At 43.6% G+C, this 16,735-nt stretch overlaps 1 long non-coding RNA gene across 1 annotated transcript; it reads left to right on the top strand.

Moving 5' to 3' along the window:
* The first annotated feature begins 2,371 nt into the window (after positions 1–2,371).
* Positions 2,372–6,792, top strand: LOC147752551 (uncharacterized). Its single transcript, XR_015313738.1, has 2 exons — positions 2,372–3,445; positions 5,969–6,792. It is a non-coding gene; the product is annotated as an uncharacterized LOC147752551 (long non-coding RNA).
* The last annotated feature ends 9,943 nt before the right edge of the window (positions 6,793–16,735 follow it).

The following is a 16,735-nucleotide window of genomic DNA, read 5'->3' as shown; positions in this document are numbered from 1 at the left end:
AACTTAAAATAAATAAAATTAGATAACATTAACGTCATCCTATGACCAAAAAATGTATCTTGAAATAGATGCCATTGTACTTTCGCGTCCTGCATACATGTGACGAGGTGCTTCCTGCCTATATTCTGCATTATTGAAAAATACAATATCGGATCCAACGATATGACTTTCGTGAAAACTATTATTATCATTCTCTGTTATATCGGGATGTTTGTTGGAATCCGAACGAAGGGTACGGATTGCCGTGAGCTTATATATTTAACAGATTCACTTCCAAACTCTCACAAAATCTAGGTGACAACAGCTGGTAGAGTTCTGTTTTATGGCTTTGTCACCCAGTAGCATCGGTAGCTAGCTTTCACACTACCGAAACCTTGTAACCGGGGGTCACCATGGCTCTTCGTTCGTTTTTACTGCTTGAGGGTGATCTATACAGAGATCTACTGTTACCTCTGTATAGTTAATAAGACACTGGTTGTGCAAAGCGATTATAATAATAATACGAAAAACACCTTGAATAGCAGTATTAGCAGAAGTGATAAATGCTCGCGAACGATTTTCAGATGGATAGTAAATTGAAAGGGGTGCAAAAAATGCGGGGCTGCATGCGGCCTACACCGGTCGGTTAAGCGTGTTATCCGATGTCTTTGCAAGCGCCAAGGCTGCCACACCATCGCCGGTGCCTCTAAGCACTGTTCATCATCTTGTAATGATACTGCACTAAAAGGCAGGTTCCAGTAGCTAGCAGCCCCACAGCTGCCATTTCGCCGTCTTTCTCAGTATTAAGGTATCACAACGAACCTAAGGTTCGACGTAAGCGTATTCGTGCGCGGGACAGCGTCGTCTCTGATTTGGGCTGTGAGATTAGATTGTCGCCGTTCCTGTTGTCGCGTGATCCATTGTGTACATCCCATGTGTACCCTATATCTTTTTGCCTCATCCTCTTTACCTAAAAAGAGACTCCTGATGAACAGTGACTCAGTCTCTTACTCAGCAGTAATAATGGCTGTAGCTCAGCTTGCTTAGTTATGCAACACCATTCGCCAAATCAAAAATGGCCATGTCCGTGCCTATAGCTCATTGCATTAGGCACTCCTCCTATTCCGATTACCGCCATCATCTCCTATCCGCTTCTCTACTCACGATAGATGAGAAGTATAGATCCATTTCTTTATCTGTACATATGTGGAGCACGGGCAAAGTCGGCCGATTTCATTTCTTTAAGGGGAAGCAGCAGGCCAATCAAATCATTTCCCGCACCTCCCTGTCCTTCCACACTCCCCGAAAAAAAGCTACCCCCAACGAACCCATTTTTGGGATTACCAGCTTCCTCTTACCAAATCAAGCTGTTCGCTGCTGTCGCTGTGTGCGCCGCTGGTCAGGCACGATTCACTCCAGCTCACTCCTGCTAACCTATAGACGTCGCTCGTCGATGCACACTTACACTAACTTCAATGAACGAATGTAAGAATAAGGTCCGCTCGCTAATCTGCCTGCTGATGCCGCCCTGACTATGTCTTTTTTCTGCCTTACTTAACTTCTTACCGGCACCCTGCGGGAGCTCCAGCCCAGATTCACTGCTCCCTTCGAATACCCTTTGGCGCTACTGATGAATCAAGGTGAGCCACAGAGCCTGTAGCGCTACTGCTGCTTCGGCCGGTGAGGAGACTGCCCAATAGCCAAAGGAAGCCACCGAGTTCGGCGGCGATTTGGCACCACCGGTGGCAACAGCTCAGAACACGCTTACGAATCTCAACAAACATCCGAGCGTTCGAGCGACCTTTCGCTCCTCGACGCGTAGCGACGCGGCCTGTATCTCACAACTGTTGGCTATCAGCTGACTCATTTGTCGCTTTCACACGCGACTGTGCTCCCTGAAACAGAGTTGTTCAGTGCAGATTTGAATCGACCTAGATTCTAGGGGATTCTTCAAAATCAAGGATACAAGATCCCTCTGTGTATAACCACCAGTTAAAGGTTACGGCGATTTTCACTCGATTAGCGTCGCTTTTACTTGAGTCCATGTTCGAAATAAACAGTGATGTACCTTACGTCTCAGCTGTCTTCCCCGTTCCGACAAAAGTCTTGCGAACGTCAATCTGACGTTTCTTCTTCACGAACGCACACGTCGTCCTCCCTTTTTCTGCCGTTAGCTCGCGTCACTTTCCGCGCTCTCTTCACGTTGCGCGTCGCGTTAACTGGCTAGCACAGCGCTAACATTGCACTGGCCAGCCATTGGTCGTCGATAGAATACTGCGCCTCGTTTTGGCGGGGCTCATTTACCTTCTGTCAGGAAACATCTAACCTGGAGCAAGCGTTTCTAGTTGCCGGTCTTTGCTTGGCATCTAGTTTTCTCCAAGAGTGAACGTAAACACTGGACCGAGAAGAGCGACGTCTTGTGGGTTGGTGTGTACTTTGACTGTGTAGAAGTTGGCTTTTTGGCCATTGGTGCACTCGCTTATCCAACGCTAGGCAGGCAGTAACGGGGCGGACCGTGAAAGTTTGAGCACCGATACAGGAGCGCGAACAGTATCAGACTCGCCTGTGAGTCGAGTACGAGCTGAGATGTTGCGGCTCCAATTCCCCCAGCAGCGGCAGGCCAATCAGAGACAGCTCGAGCTTACTAACGACGGTGTTAGCAGCTGCTGCGTCCGTAAATATGCCTCTGCGCACAGTTATTATGGCGTTCTAAAAATTGGACCAGTCAAGAAGTCGGTGTGGCTAATGGTGGTATAGCCGTCGGTATTGTAGAGCGTTTTTCTGTGGAAAACTTTAAGAGTACAGCGAGCAACCGTCTGATAGGAGGAAGTCGAAAGCGGAAGTGCTGGTGTAAACCGTCAGCTCATTTCAGATCGAAGCCGACTGGGTCCCTATGTATGTTACGCCGTTTCTCGTCTCTGTTTGGTACCAAAGGCGCGATCAAGCAGCGCGGTCGCGATGCGTCGTCGTGCATTATGAACTGATGTTGGTGGAATATCGGTAATGGATTCGATGGTACTCATTAGATGCAGAGTGCTATTATAAGGTGATGTGGTGAACCTAAGCAAGACAAGACCAACGGCGAACGATTATCGCTTTTAGTGTTGACGTCGCCGTCGACAGTTCAGTGACCGCCGCTGCCGCCACCGCTGCCGCCAAAGTGTAATCGCAATAGCGCGCGTGTACAGCATTTCACGGCTAAACGCTGGCGGCAAGGCTGAGGCTGAAACGGTGAACTGCGCCAAAGTCAAGGGAGCTATTGCAGTAAGTGGTCACACTAATGTCGATTGTAATACGACGTCGACGTCTGTGCTACACTATTGCTGCTATTACAACCACGACTGCCACTACAAGTCAACTACGGATCGTACTACGACCACCAATCGCTATCTTGCCATGGATACGACCTAAGCAAGCCTGAAGACGACGGCCCTTGAGCAACTAGCCAAGCTGGGGCCGCCAAGGGGTAAGTATACGATCTCGCAACTGGTCCTTTAGTTTAATTGGTTGGTCGTTCGGTTGATGATGGAATTATTCAATGGTGAAGAAGGAGAGTTTGGTGACCTAGCAGCCACCCGTACGCCCATCAGTACCCACAATAGATGGTAAAGGAATAGTGTATAATATATGGTGCGCTGCAACACCGACTGTAGCTGACGGAGTTAAGCTATTTCGTTGACCTGGAATATGGATGATCACAGTTCAGAATCATCCACATGTACACCGTAAACCGATGTTTGATAGGATATGTACAGGACATTTTGAGGATGCAAGAGTAAGTAAGGAACGTTCATGGGCAGTTTTGTTATCGATGGGTTCACAAATCATCAAGCCGTTTCGATCCTCTAAGCCCTCGCTAACCATCTGATCTGTCACAGATTACTGCTGATGTCATTTGACTTATCTGAATTGCTCTAAAGAACTGTAGGATGACGATGAAGACGGGCCCGGCCCTCAAGCACCGCGCGGAACTTCGGATGAAAAAGCGATTAGTGTTTTATACGTTATTATTGGACTAGATTAACTAGATTTTAGAGCTATTGCTGGTAATTACGGCTATTGCAGTTCAGATTTTATCTGTTAATTTGGAAACGCATCGTTGCATAGGCTATTACGCGATGATACGTACAATTGTATGCATATACTGCGCAAAGAAACCACACCTTCTATATAACGATGAGAGTATTGAGGAAGTACACAGAACTATCATGACATACATACAGTAGTCCTTAATGTGATGGGCTTTAAGACCCAGCCTAGAGATTTGACCACTTAAAGATATGATTGACTCCGATGAATTATGGGTAAGATGTCGTTATTGAAAATGCAGCATTAATACAACGTTTTTACTGATTTTTATACTGTATCCCACTTAGCCCTATCTTTCCTAACCGGTCAGGGTCCTACATAACGATCTAAGAGGGTCTATTATAGTGACAAAAATCTAAATGAACGATGTGTTTGATCCGCTCGAATCTGGAGTAGAGACAAATTACCCAGTTCTATCCTACTCTGTAGTAGCCATGTCCCAAATACGGAGCAACTGAAAAGCATTGAAGTTTTAGCGGATCTCAGATCGTCGTGGACGTCATCTGGACAACAGCCTCCTGGACATTTTCCCTTCCATAGAGATCTCTCTACGCGCTGATTAGGTCGTGCTTAAGATATCAAGTCGTACGCCACTCAACGTGCTACATTCCCGTAGTAAGAATTTTATATTTCGTCCTGCTGTAGGCGACAAGCAAGAACTATATTCGAAGCTTGGCCTAGTTTTGTTGCCGTCAAGTGACTGTTATGTATTACTGTGCACTGAAATGTTTTCGATTTCAGTCTAAAAGAAAGGCGAAGACGTGCTATGTATTTGCTTTATTGGGTCAATATATGGACAGGGGATTGATTGTTGTCATATGCGGCTATATGTGTCGTAGTTCTAATACAAAATGTCAAGCTTGAAATATTTAATAGCATTACGGTGTCGCTAATTGGCTTCCTGTCTGGTCGAATATATCTTGAAGTATGTCAATAGCCATGAATGAGTGCCTCGATGCTGAAAGACAACACTGATAATCAACAAACGAACGCGATTCTTCCATACCCAATTGAAGATAAGTTTAAATCTTGATCTTAGCCGACCTTGATGCATTGCGGGTAATCTTCGTCACTGGAAATAACTGGCCAGCCTTACCTTGCTCGTGCGAAACTAACCGTACATATTAATTAAGACCGATAACTATCGATCTTCTGTTTATAAAATAAGTACAACTGAGTAGCTATAGTTAAAGTAACTAAAGTTAACAAGCTCTTCGTGCTTATTAGGTAAGTGGCTAATTCTGCACTATTCGACATGTTATATGAAGCGTTTTTCTATATAGCAATACTTCTTGTTGTTTGATTTGGGGGATGGACGCCTCGCGACAAGATAAGAGAATCGATGTTAGTCTATACACAGCGGTATAATTTGTAGCGCTATTATTAAGCTCTATGAAAGCTAGTGTTAGATGCTGAGGGTATCTTCATACATGCGGACGTCATAGCCGAAAATAGATGGAACGTTTAGAAGAACGAATGTCGTTTGCTCGACGAGCGCCATTCGGGAGAACGAGTGAAGACTATATACACTGTCATTCTGCTCGCATTACCGTCATGTAATAAATAATACAATCGAACTATTGTTTTACGTAACGTCCTCATTTGGCAATATCTTTGTACTTAGGTTACAGAACAGGTTCTTGTATTGACGAGTCTGTCGGTATGCACTGTCGTATTGGCGTCCAGCGATTATGAAATAATTAGTAAAAGGCAGGGACACAGTAGCAGCGCTGAGATTTACTGTATCAACAAGGATCATTTATCGAATATCTAGTATTCAAATTTCTTAATATTTCTACTATTATCGGCATTATTGCACACGTATTGCCTTCTCTGTAGAATGCGATCTAAATACAAATGTAGAATCAAGCTTCTCAGTGAGTATCACTTCCTTTTATAGGATTATCACTCAAGGCTCCCCGTACCTGATCTGATGAACCGGCCTCTGCTTTGGTTACGCCGTCTGAATTCGGATTAATGATTTCAAATTGTCGGCCTCCTTCGCTTTCTCATCCGACCGCTTTGCTCCGTTCGGGCCAACAGCTTACGTTCTACACCATGTAAAAATTAAATATCTCTATTGTGCCCGCACCATCCGGAAACTCGCCAAGGTCACCTGTCTCTTCCGACACCAAGCTGTTGTCCCTAGCATGGGCTATTGTGCGGCAGTGTGAAGTATACGAAGGACTTCTTTCCTCAGAAATGACGATTAGTGTCTATCTAAATCATTGTATCCGCTGCCCTATTTTCTATTTTGACGTAATTTGAATTAAATGAGGTCACCCTTTTGTGTGAATAAATTATAACCATTCTGTGGTCTCCGGATAAAACTAACCTGGTGACAGATGCGAAATTATTCTTGAATGGCGGCGTTTCAGTTCCGTGATGTAGCTTTAAAGCATATACGTAGCGTGCCTTCGACCTTTGTCGCTTAACGTTGGCCGCTCTAAACAGAGAATAACTGACATAAAACGAGAGCAAGACACCCTTGACACAAGCGCTTTACTGCCGTAAGCAAACGTTTCGACCGGAAATGTCACATCGGACTGGGAAGATGATCCGTTTCGGTGTGATCGTTGTAGTGGTGCTAATCGACCTTGATTTTGATGCCGCATCACAATGCGAAGAATCGACCTCGCCATCCGCCAGCGTCAGTCCAAAAACGAGACACTGAGTATATAATTTATTATATAATAAACATAGTTCAGTTTAGTCATTAATATCCCTCTGTTAGTTGTTACTGTTACGTTGAAGTTTGCTCGTACACCGTTGGTCTTTGACACGTTACTTTAAATGATTGGGGCTTAAACGTGAAAACTTTCCTACGTTTTCGTTACAAGCTGAACAGCCAAATATAAATCCGCTGCTAGAAATTACCCGTTACTTTCAGCTGATTCGGTAGCGGCCCGTAATTACACGCTGGAAACGACAGGAACACGTGGACTAATCAAGCGATCGGTAAGGCTCACGTCGACCAGCCCATGCTACCTGTCTGGTTGAAAACATATAGCCCGAAATGTGTGTCCAATGCGTTTACGTGTCACACGCACAGTGTCAACGACGGTGACATATTCGAAAGATAATTACTGATTTGGAAATTACACACAGGCAATAGGACTGCTTTGGAGAGAAAATCGAAATCTATGTAGCAGACGTTGTTCGTATAGTTTATTTTTTAGCCTTCAGCTTGTTGATACATGGAATTTGAATCCGCTGGTCTGAAGCCTGACGTGGACGCGCTTCGCTCCATACTTGCAGCCAGTCACCTCAAGCAGTGCTTAACGCTAGTACCGGACGCATAACTCGAAACGTTTATTGATTGTCCATGACTATCTGAACAGTATCTGAGGTGATTAAATGGCGTAGCAACTTGCATAAACAAGAAAAAAACGTCCATGCTTTCGGATAAAGCAAATCTTTCTTCTGCTCGCCACGGACACTGTCATTCTTCAGGATGGACGCATGGTCGAAACGAGGACATACATATCCGCTGCGTCATTTACAGATGGAAATTTTGTCCGATTGCGTTCATTAGGGATGCTTTATTATCTAAATTATCGATTCACTGCACTTGTTGCTCGTAATAACGTATTTGCCACTAGATCGTAATTAGAACGGGACGCACGCACATCTAGACATGCGTTCGTTGTTTTTGCGATAGCAGCGATCTGCCCTCTGCTTTAGCCACCAGTACAGATTTTTTTCGCTAAGCGAAGTATATTCTTGATATGGGGTACTGATCATCCCTGATGCCGCTCGTCCATCGCGGGGCTCTGTCCGATAGATTGGCTGCTGCGCTCACAGTGTTATTATTTTATATTCAGATACCGTATATAATGGTCGCAGATATGATAACACTTTTTCTACCCCATGATTAGAAATGCTGAATTTCGAATAATTGATTAAGCCGTGCTGACAGGCCATTTGTAGAGGAGGTTTATTCAGTTTCGAAAAAAAATATGCATACCCATTATTGTTAGTTAGTTAATGAATTACACACAGCGTGCATCGTTTTACAATATGTTACCTGCCGTTTTAGCTGCCACCATCTCCTTGTTTTGTTATCTACTATCTGCATAAATAAATCTATACAATGATGTACGATCCACAGAGATAATGGCGTAATTTATTTTTGCGGCTAGTGGTAAACTACTGGGAGCAGTCGAGGTAACCGGCCAACATTCGTTTGCGTCAGCTACAAGATGAAAATGTTTACCGTTAGCTTAAGCTAGTACCGCTTCATGGTACATGGCCTTGACCTAACCGTACCGAGACGCTGCCATAGAGCCACAATAACATCAGGGACCTTCCTACGTTGACCCCAGTGAATTGGTGGGCGACGACGCCAAAGTGGCCCTGTATCAAATTATATTTGGCTAAAAATTAATGGGCGCGTACAGATGGTTAGCGTACGTGAACATGGAACGTTTTCTCACCAGCTAATATTCTATGGGAACTAGCTTAACCGCCGCTGGGCTGGTTTTTTCGGCTCGGGTCGCTTTAGGCGCTATGTGCGCATGCCCCCTGTTCGAAAATTTCTAATGCAATCACTCTCTTGACGAAGCCAGTTGTCTCTATTCTGTTTAGTTGTTTAGCATCTATGTGTTGTTTTATCAGGGTCAGAGCGTAGCCCTCGTCTGTCCAGTGCACCGCTCAATCCAAAGGAAGGACCATTCGTCCGACGCACCCACGGCCCAGTTAATACGCTTTTCTCTTTCAGATTAGTTGTGGAAATAGATAGGTATAGAAAGCTCATATCTGACAGCTTTGTTAAATCGTTAGAAGACTAAGTAACAATATATATGGAGATACACAGATATATTGATATTATATAATTATTTGATAGTGACAGGATGGCAAGGCAGTCATACAAGTATGTTGTGCGATGATGTGTTTACTGGTTTTCTAGAGACAGTCCGATATAATGGATGCACAGTAGATCCACACATTATGTTGTAGAAACCTATTATAAAACGTGTCTAGAAAATAGTTTTAAAAACTGTGCGAAAAATTTAAATTGGTTCTCAAATTCAGATTTACCCAGGGTACCATCTAGTGTGTAGCTTGTGAGCTTCTTGACACGGCAAAAAATATAGATGACTGGAATATGATTATTCACGCATAGACAAAGCTTCGTGTTCAGGGTGTGTCATAATGCCTTACAACGAAGACCGTTAACATCGCTATGAGATTAATGAAGCGCTTGAAATTGAAATACGTCAACGTCCATCTACGTTTGGGACGAAAGTAATTTGGACCTTTGCGAGTTCGAGTTGTGCGTGACGCCGTTAAAAACCTGTAGTTGTAAAATTTGCTTCACTTTCTAAATACAGTCTTTCACGATTAAGTAAAATTTTCTCCAAGATCGTCGTGCTAAGGTAAACAAAAGTATTCAAAACGGCGCAGGATTATTAGGGCTATGTATGTAAGCTGGTTGAGCCTAAAAAGGGTTACCAAATAGAGCCTCTGTTCCCTTGATGGCGTTTACTAATTTTTCTACTGTTTCAGTTGTTAGCAACTTAAGAAACGTAAAAGGGCGCTCTATTAAGCTTACTTGTTATGATTAGCCAGCAAGCGTTAACTTTAGTTGCTGTATCATAGCCTCTCGCGGAACAAATCTCCCGCCGGTTGCGGCTTCATTTGGTCAGCGAAAGAATATGGCTTGGCTGCAGTATATTTCAGTTGCCAAAATCCTATAGCGTGGTCATCTGATGATAAGCTGAAAACGGGCAATTGCAACACAATGCATTTTGACCAGAGTTCACGGCCTACAGCTTTCACCGGCTGTGAAAATAACGTGGCTTTTCTAACTCATCCTTCATTCGCTTGCCCCAGGTCAACTCGGCTTGTTGCAATCTGTTCAGCAGAGCCTATAAAAATTATACGATAACATCAGTTTCCTACCGAAATGAAGCCGTGACATTATCGCTCATGTGTAGATGGAGAGAGCACCAAACAAACTGATAGGCAAACTCATGTCCTTGTACAAATGATAAGTTATGTCGAGCCTTTCATACTTGAAAAACAATTGGTCCTTGTTAGTGGTTAGGTCGTCGATGGGGAAACGGGTTCTGACATTGACTGCTAGGAAGACACAAGTAGAGGTAATTTGCTGCTTCAATGGGCTCACACTGGTGAATTGTGTACCAGCGGTTCGTGATCGATGGGACCCGCTCTTGTTTGAGGACGTACTGGCTATTCCCCCTTATGTCATAGTCGCACAGTCAGCGAATAGCGTTAAAAAGGATGCCCAATAAAAAAAACCCCCGTCATTTCCGATGACCATAACAAAGCCCTTCGACGGCCCCGCTGCTGTTGCCGCCGCACCAGACATATCACCAAACCAGCATGTGCGTGCATTGGTAACTAACAGTTTTTAGGAGAGGCGGCGGCGGCGGCAGGGACTCCACGCGTTTTTACTTACGCGTACCTACTGCCAAGACAAAAAATGAACGGATCATTTTAGTAGCATGAAGTATACACACTGGAACGTAGGCAATTCCATTTCTAGCGTGTGGACGGCGTTATAAGCCGTAGCCGTTGTTACCATTTTCCCATTGCTGTATTCGAGTGTTAGCTCTCCTGTGCTCACTCCTTAATCCTTCCACTTCCAAGGACATGGCCAGACTTCACATCTAGTTAGACGAAGAATGTCATATAGCCGCTATTTAAACGACGTCGAGCGTGTGGATACTCTGTGTGGAGGGACGATACGTTTCGGGGAGCGGGTCGGTGTCGATAGGCGCCATGTTTCGTGAAGTAGCCGATGATGTGTTTTGACTAGGAAGGAGACAACTATAAATAGTCAGACATTTGAAAGCGTAATGGTATTTGTAATGCACGATTACAGTACTTGGCGTACAAAGACACAAAGAAGATCTGAAAGGGATTCGAACCGGCACCGCAGATTTGTCCATCGGTGGCTAAGAAAACAACACTGGAAAACAACTAGAAAAGGAATAATGAAAAGCAACATAAAACGAATTGATCCACACGACATACGACCGATAATGTTGACCGCCGCCACTATCTTGTGTTACGTCACGGTTGTGTCAGTCATCAGCTGTGACCTTTCCTGTTTATCGATTCGGATCAAGATGTATGGAAATAATAAGTGCTCGCAAATAAACTAGAACACACATTGATTCCAATATGGTTCGTATTTTCGATCATGCCAAAAGAAACTCAGTGTTCAGGAAGTAATATTGGACCTTTTATGGTTCTCGTAATTCATTTTGTATTTCAAACGCGCTCAACTGTTAAGCAATTTATAAGCTATTCTACATATCTGTAGTACATCTAGATAGCAGTCCTATATATTATAGTTTCATTGAAACCAAAAGCCATCAATCAAACTTCTGGTGGACTTTCGCGTTAATGGCGGACCACGACGATCGGAGCAGCGTCAGCAACTGTGGTGGCCAGTATGACGCCCCTAATGACCGTGACGACTATTACATGGACATCAGTAGATACTACAGTATAAGAAACCACTGGTCACGATCAGCACGTCAACGCCTCTACCCTTCGGGCACAGTCGCGACATTCATGCGAAGTGTACTAACTCGCCGAGCAGAGTTTTGTCAGTTGTTGTTATGACACAAGCTACTACATCTCCTATTGCTACTACTACAGCTACTGCAGTTGTATTCTGCAGATAGATTTATTTCCCCTCGTAGGGGACGTAACTTCTACTCGTAGTGTCAACACTTTCACCATCGTTGTCAGGATTTCCAGGAATGTCACGAAGATTCAGTACCGCGTTTCTGCGAATGTTGTTTCTGCTGACTGAGTGGGAGTTCGACAATACGCCGAGTAGCGCGAAAACAGTCGAGAGTTACCTGATCACTTGCGCTGATGTCCTTTCACGTTTCGGAGAGCAAATACGAAGGAAATAAAGGTAGAGAAAATATAGAAAAAAAACACAAGTGAAAGCAGGACGTTTGCAGTAGAACACTTGCTCCCTTAAACAATGGTCAGCCTCTGATAGCATTCAGGGAAGAAAGAATGTTGAGTTTCCCTGGTGACAGTGGCCTGAGAAGATTCATCCGCGGAGTTAGGTCAGCAAGGGAGAGGTGATCGCGAGCGAGCCTTCATTATATTATCGTCGTTGGCATCGCCTTCTACTACGATCAGATGCGCGACTGCCAAGTAGTGTTTTGTAAGACAGGTGTCGAGTCGCTACTCGGTAATGGCTAGAAGAGAGGGTAAATAGTCGGCAAGAGGCGAACGCGCGGCAAACCTTACGGCGTTCCTTCACAAGAGCAAATCCGTCCCCTCGATTTGACTGAGAATCATCTCAAGAATAAGAGACAGTATTGACTTCACAATATTTGAACAGCAACTCAGTGCAGCTCGATCGCTACAAGATCTCTGGCTGGTGATCGCGGTCGAAGGGCAGCATTTTAAGGAAAAAGGTTCGCTGTTTAGCCTATCTGCCTGTAGAGACCTGATAGAACAGGGTGAGAAAATAGAAAATAACTAGCGCTGTCAGCCGCACAGATCCCTCTAACAGATTAGATTATAGCGAAACAAAATGTTCATGCCCCCCTTCACGTTGCTAATTTTCGTCATCATTATACAGTGCTTATGTCAATATTGCAGGTGGTAAGTTGAGCTGAGTTTGCTATCAAGAGTTTTATCTATAGATGATGACCAATATAGGTGATGTTGTGTTCTAATACCTTTGGGCCAATAAGAGGAAAAAGCTCATCATGAGACGTAATATTCATGGACACTTCGAATAGAAAAAATTGCTTCCTCGCGCGAACTTTAGTGTGGAGTAATAGGGGTAATATTACTGCAGTAACCGTTAGAAATCAACTCGATCGGAAAGCCAGTTTAATATTTTTTTTCAGATGACAGTTTATTCTTCTCACGGATTCTGAAAACACATTATTACAGAGCATTAGAGCACGGATTAGAGGCCCTGTAAGTGAATTTGACACTTTCCATTAAAAATAGAAATTTTAACTTTTTTTGGATGCGGAGAAACATAGTGTGTCAATAAATCTTGTAACAGAGACGAGCTAGTATTTATTCATCGTACAAATGCTCCTTTAGTTCTTAATTGAAGAGCAGGCTAATAAGAACGACCAAAAGCTTCCAGGTTTGCCTTAATACGAGCATTGAACAATCTCATTATCGTGAACTCACCCAATGGTGTCAGAACTATCCTCAATAAACACCGAGTGGACTAAAAACTTTTACTTATAGTTACGACAATGTCGCCACATCCCGAAGGCTGATCAAATAGTTTATTGCGCGGCGAATTTTTACTTCGTAGGAATTTGTTAGCAGTGCATCCGTAAGGTGACCTTAACAGGCTCTAGATGAAGGCGTGGTCCTCTTTTCTATTCAAACTGCTGAGAAATCAAAAAGGGTTTTGGGGGATTTGCCATGAATTTAACTAGTGGCCGGTAAATAAATCGGTATAATCTGCTAAACTTCCAGTAAAGGCGCGAAACTTGTTGACCCAACGTCGTCGATTGAACCTTCTGCGCCGCGAAGAAGTAACTGCACTTTGGAAAGTCGAAGCAAACGTTGGTACTAAAGACGTATCGCAGTTGGTTGATGTTAAGTTTAGTATTAACCACTGAAGATGTTATACGAGCAATCAAGCGTCTTGGCGATCTCAGCCTCTTGCGACACCTCAGCGTTTTTGATACCTATGTGTCTCCTAGTTGGGGAAACCAGATGATCTAGAGATGAGTCAGACTTCAAGAATTACATTCAGAAGTCGTAGTATATTCAACGTGTTATCCATGCCAGGAGAATTATTGCCCGTTGCGGAAACATTACCGTTGGAAGGTGTAAGTCGTTAGAGGGACCTACTTAAGTAGCCGTGACAGAACAAGTAGATCGAGCAGATTGAGAACGTGTTTAGCCGGCGCGCTTGGGAACAGCCGTCTTACAAATGGAAACTAAGTTCGAAGAAAGACGCTATTTGAGTTGTCTGAAGGTTTTACTTCGTTAAGTTTTAAGGACGTCGACAACTTTTGCAGTGGAAGACAACCTTCTAATAGGCCTGCTTATATAATTGTAGATGTGTCAGCAGGCGATTATTACATATGACCGGCGTTCGAGTTGAGATTACACAGACGTGAAGATGCTTATCACGTCAACTACTATAATTACTGCGTGTCCTTCTAGCAAAAGGTTTGCGCATCCGAATACATGTCCACTCGAACAAAACGAAAAATCCTCAGTTCTTTTATCCCGTTGTTACTTAGGTCGGCGCCGATGAGTTCTATCCGTTCTGCCTTCATTTCGTCATCGAAGGGCGCGCGAATTCCATCCGTGTACACATATGGACGAGCAGACACTTTATCGAACCCTTATTGCTTTTTCTCATTATACATGTATGCGCTCTATTCAGTTTACAATAGCGATGCGGTAGGGTGTGTATAGCGGGGCCAACAAACGTTTACAGACAAAATAAATACCGCATCCATTAGACCGGCGAGTCAAATGTTTTTTTGAAGGTCGAATAACTTGAGCTCAACGAGCATGGCTTATTACTTACCTCTACGCACATGTTTCTTCCTACATATAAATGTTGTATTGCGCCAAGTGCAAATCTTCATTTTTATGAGCTATTGGAATCGTAATATTTCGAATATCCGAATACTATTCTTTTACACGGCATCCTGCACGCACGTTTTCGTCACGCAGTAGCTTTAGCTAGAGCGAACGAACGGAGCTTTTCTAGGAGCTTGCAGGTTACAACCCGCATATGATAGCTGTGCTGATCCGTCTCGTTCAGGCCAAGAATTAACCTGATTCACAAACACGAACATTGTCTTTGACCTATATAAAATGTGTTATACACATTCTTCGATTGCAGTTCGGATGAATTGCGGACCCTGGCGGCTTGTTTTAGACATCAATTTCAGGTAAGCTCTGCACGTGAGGAGGTCCTTTAGTATACCGCCTGTTGGATCACGTTCGCTTCTAGATATACCATTGTTAATTTGGCTTTCTTAGCTCCGTAAAGTTCATTCATAGCAGAGAGACAGCTAAAAGGCAAAGCAGGCCCAAGGTGCCGCGGACTAATAGGCCGCTCAAGAACTGCAGTACGGAAAGTGGCTATCAATTATCATTCCTTGTCGTGCATTATTGAACTTGGTACGGAATAATTCGATTGCACGATATGCTTTATAGTGTAAAGTTGGAAAATTGTGCGCGTGAATTAGTCGGAAGACTAATAGCAGTCCATACTAGGATTGACAGCCATAGTTGGTAGCTAGTCTCACAGGCAATCATAGTCAACGCGGACAATTGTCTGGTGCTACACATAGTTGGTGCGCAGCGGAACGTTGATCGAAATCTTAAGGTTAAGAACAGCTTCTCTTCGTATTCGCAACCATAGCAATGGCGAAAGGTGGTATCTTTTTTTTGTTGACTAATCAAGTACGTCCGCTGGGTCAGTTCACGGTATGCTATCTTATGATTCTCTTGTACATGTTACGTATGAAAAGTTCCCTGGCATGTTTCTCGAAAACAGATGCACACAACGCTAAACAATTTAATTGAGTAATTTTATTCTGTATTCTACACTGGGGAGCCGATTCCACAAAATGCCTTCTATGTCTTCAATAAATACTGTCTCTAATGCGCGGTTTGACAATGATTGAATTCGAATGCGATGTAAGTAGCCAGAATACAATAAATTTACGTAAGGACATAGATGCACGCAAGTTTCAAGTGGGAAACTTATTCACCCTGTATGCATATGGCCAACGTAACGTTTCAAGGTTCAGGGTCAGCAATTTTTAGGGATACCAATATTCTATCGCCAATCGTTATTGATTCACTCCACAGCCGGCATGGGCTGATCAGTCAGTCGGACCGCTGGTTTCCATGTAGCACTGCTGTTCACGCATCGACTTACAGAAGAAGCACGCCCGTCAAACAAGACGACCAGCTGATCAACCATGCTTTGTCAAGCCGCATTTCTCGAAAAACGAAGAAGCATTGTAGGCAGTGAAGTACAATTCGTTACCTAAACTACTTCATATTCAATTGAATTGATAAGGCTGGCGCGATTTTCTGTTCCTACGTTAGTCAGAGACAAATTTTCCCTCTCGTTGAAGACTCATCCTCTGCGTCCACGGGATTTTCGCCTGATAACCCCGCCCGTTGGTGGCAGGTTCTTTGTTTTGTTAAAGGGACCCGTGAGTATTTTTCTCTAGTCATTGAACAGAAATACCACAGCGTCATTTTCCGCCGGGGCTACTTGTTTCGTTAGTTCGTGACCCTTTGAGCATCCGCGTTAGCCGTTATATTGTTTAGAAAGTTTCGTTTTTTCAAGAACTCGAATCGATTCACCAGCGACTATTTTGGCAACTAAATTGTGTGTTGTTTTTTTTTTTTAATTTCAAAAAGTGAATCGAAGGACATGTGTAACAGAGTCTAATTGTTGTTACTCCATGCCAGAATTGCGACATATAAGTGCCAGCGAACAGGCCTATAAGTAAACAGTAAGTCACTCTAGTTGAAGAACATCCAACAACCGCACGGATTTTTTTGCTTTCGGACCACTGAAATAGCATTTCGTTTGCGGAAGATACACCCGGAAGGAGACTAGAGCAGAGCGAACAAAATTAACTTGGGAATGGTAGTATTTTATATTGAAATACAATAACTGTTTGTTATACGATTATTA

Source organism: Varroa jacobsoni, unplaced genomic scaffold (genome assembly GCF_002532875.2).
Source record: "Varroa jacobsoni isolate VJ856 unplaced genomic scaffold, vjacob_1.0 scaffold_1167, whole genome shotgun sequence".
In the NCBI taxonomy this organism is placed as follows: domain Eukaryota; kingdom Metazoa; phylum Arthropoda; class Arachnida; order Mesostigmata; family Varroidae; genus Varroa; species Varroa jacobsoni.
Note: the sequence above shows the minus strand (reverse complement) of the source record. Positions and strands in the feature narration are given on the sequence as shown.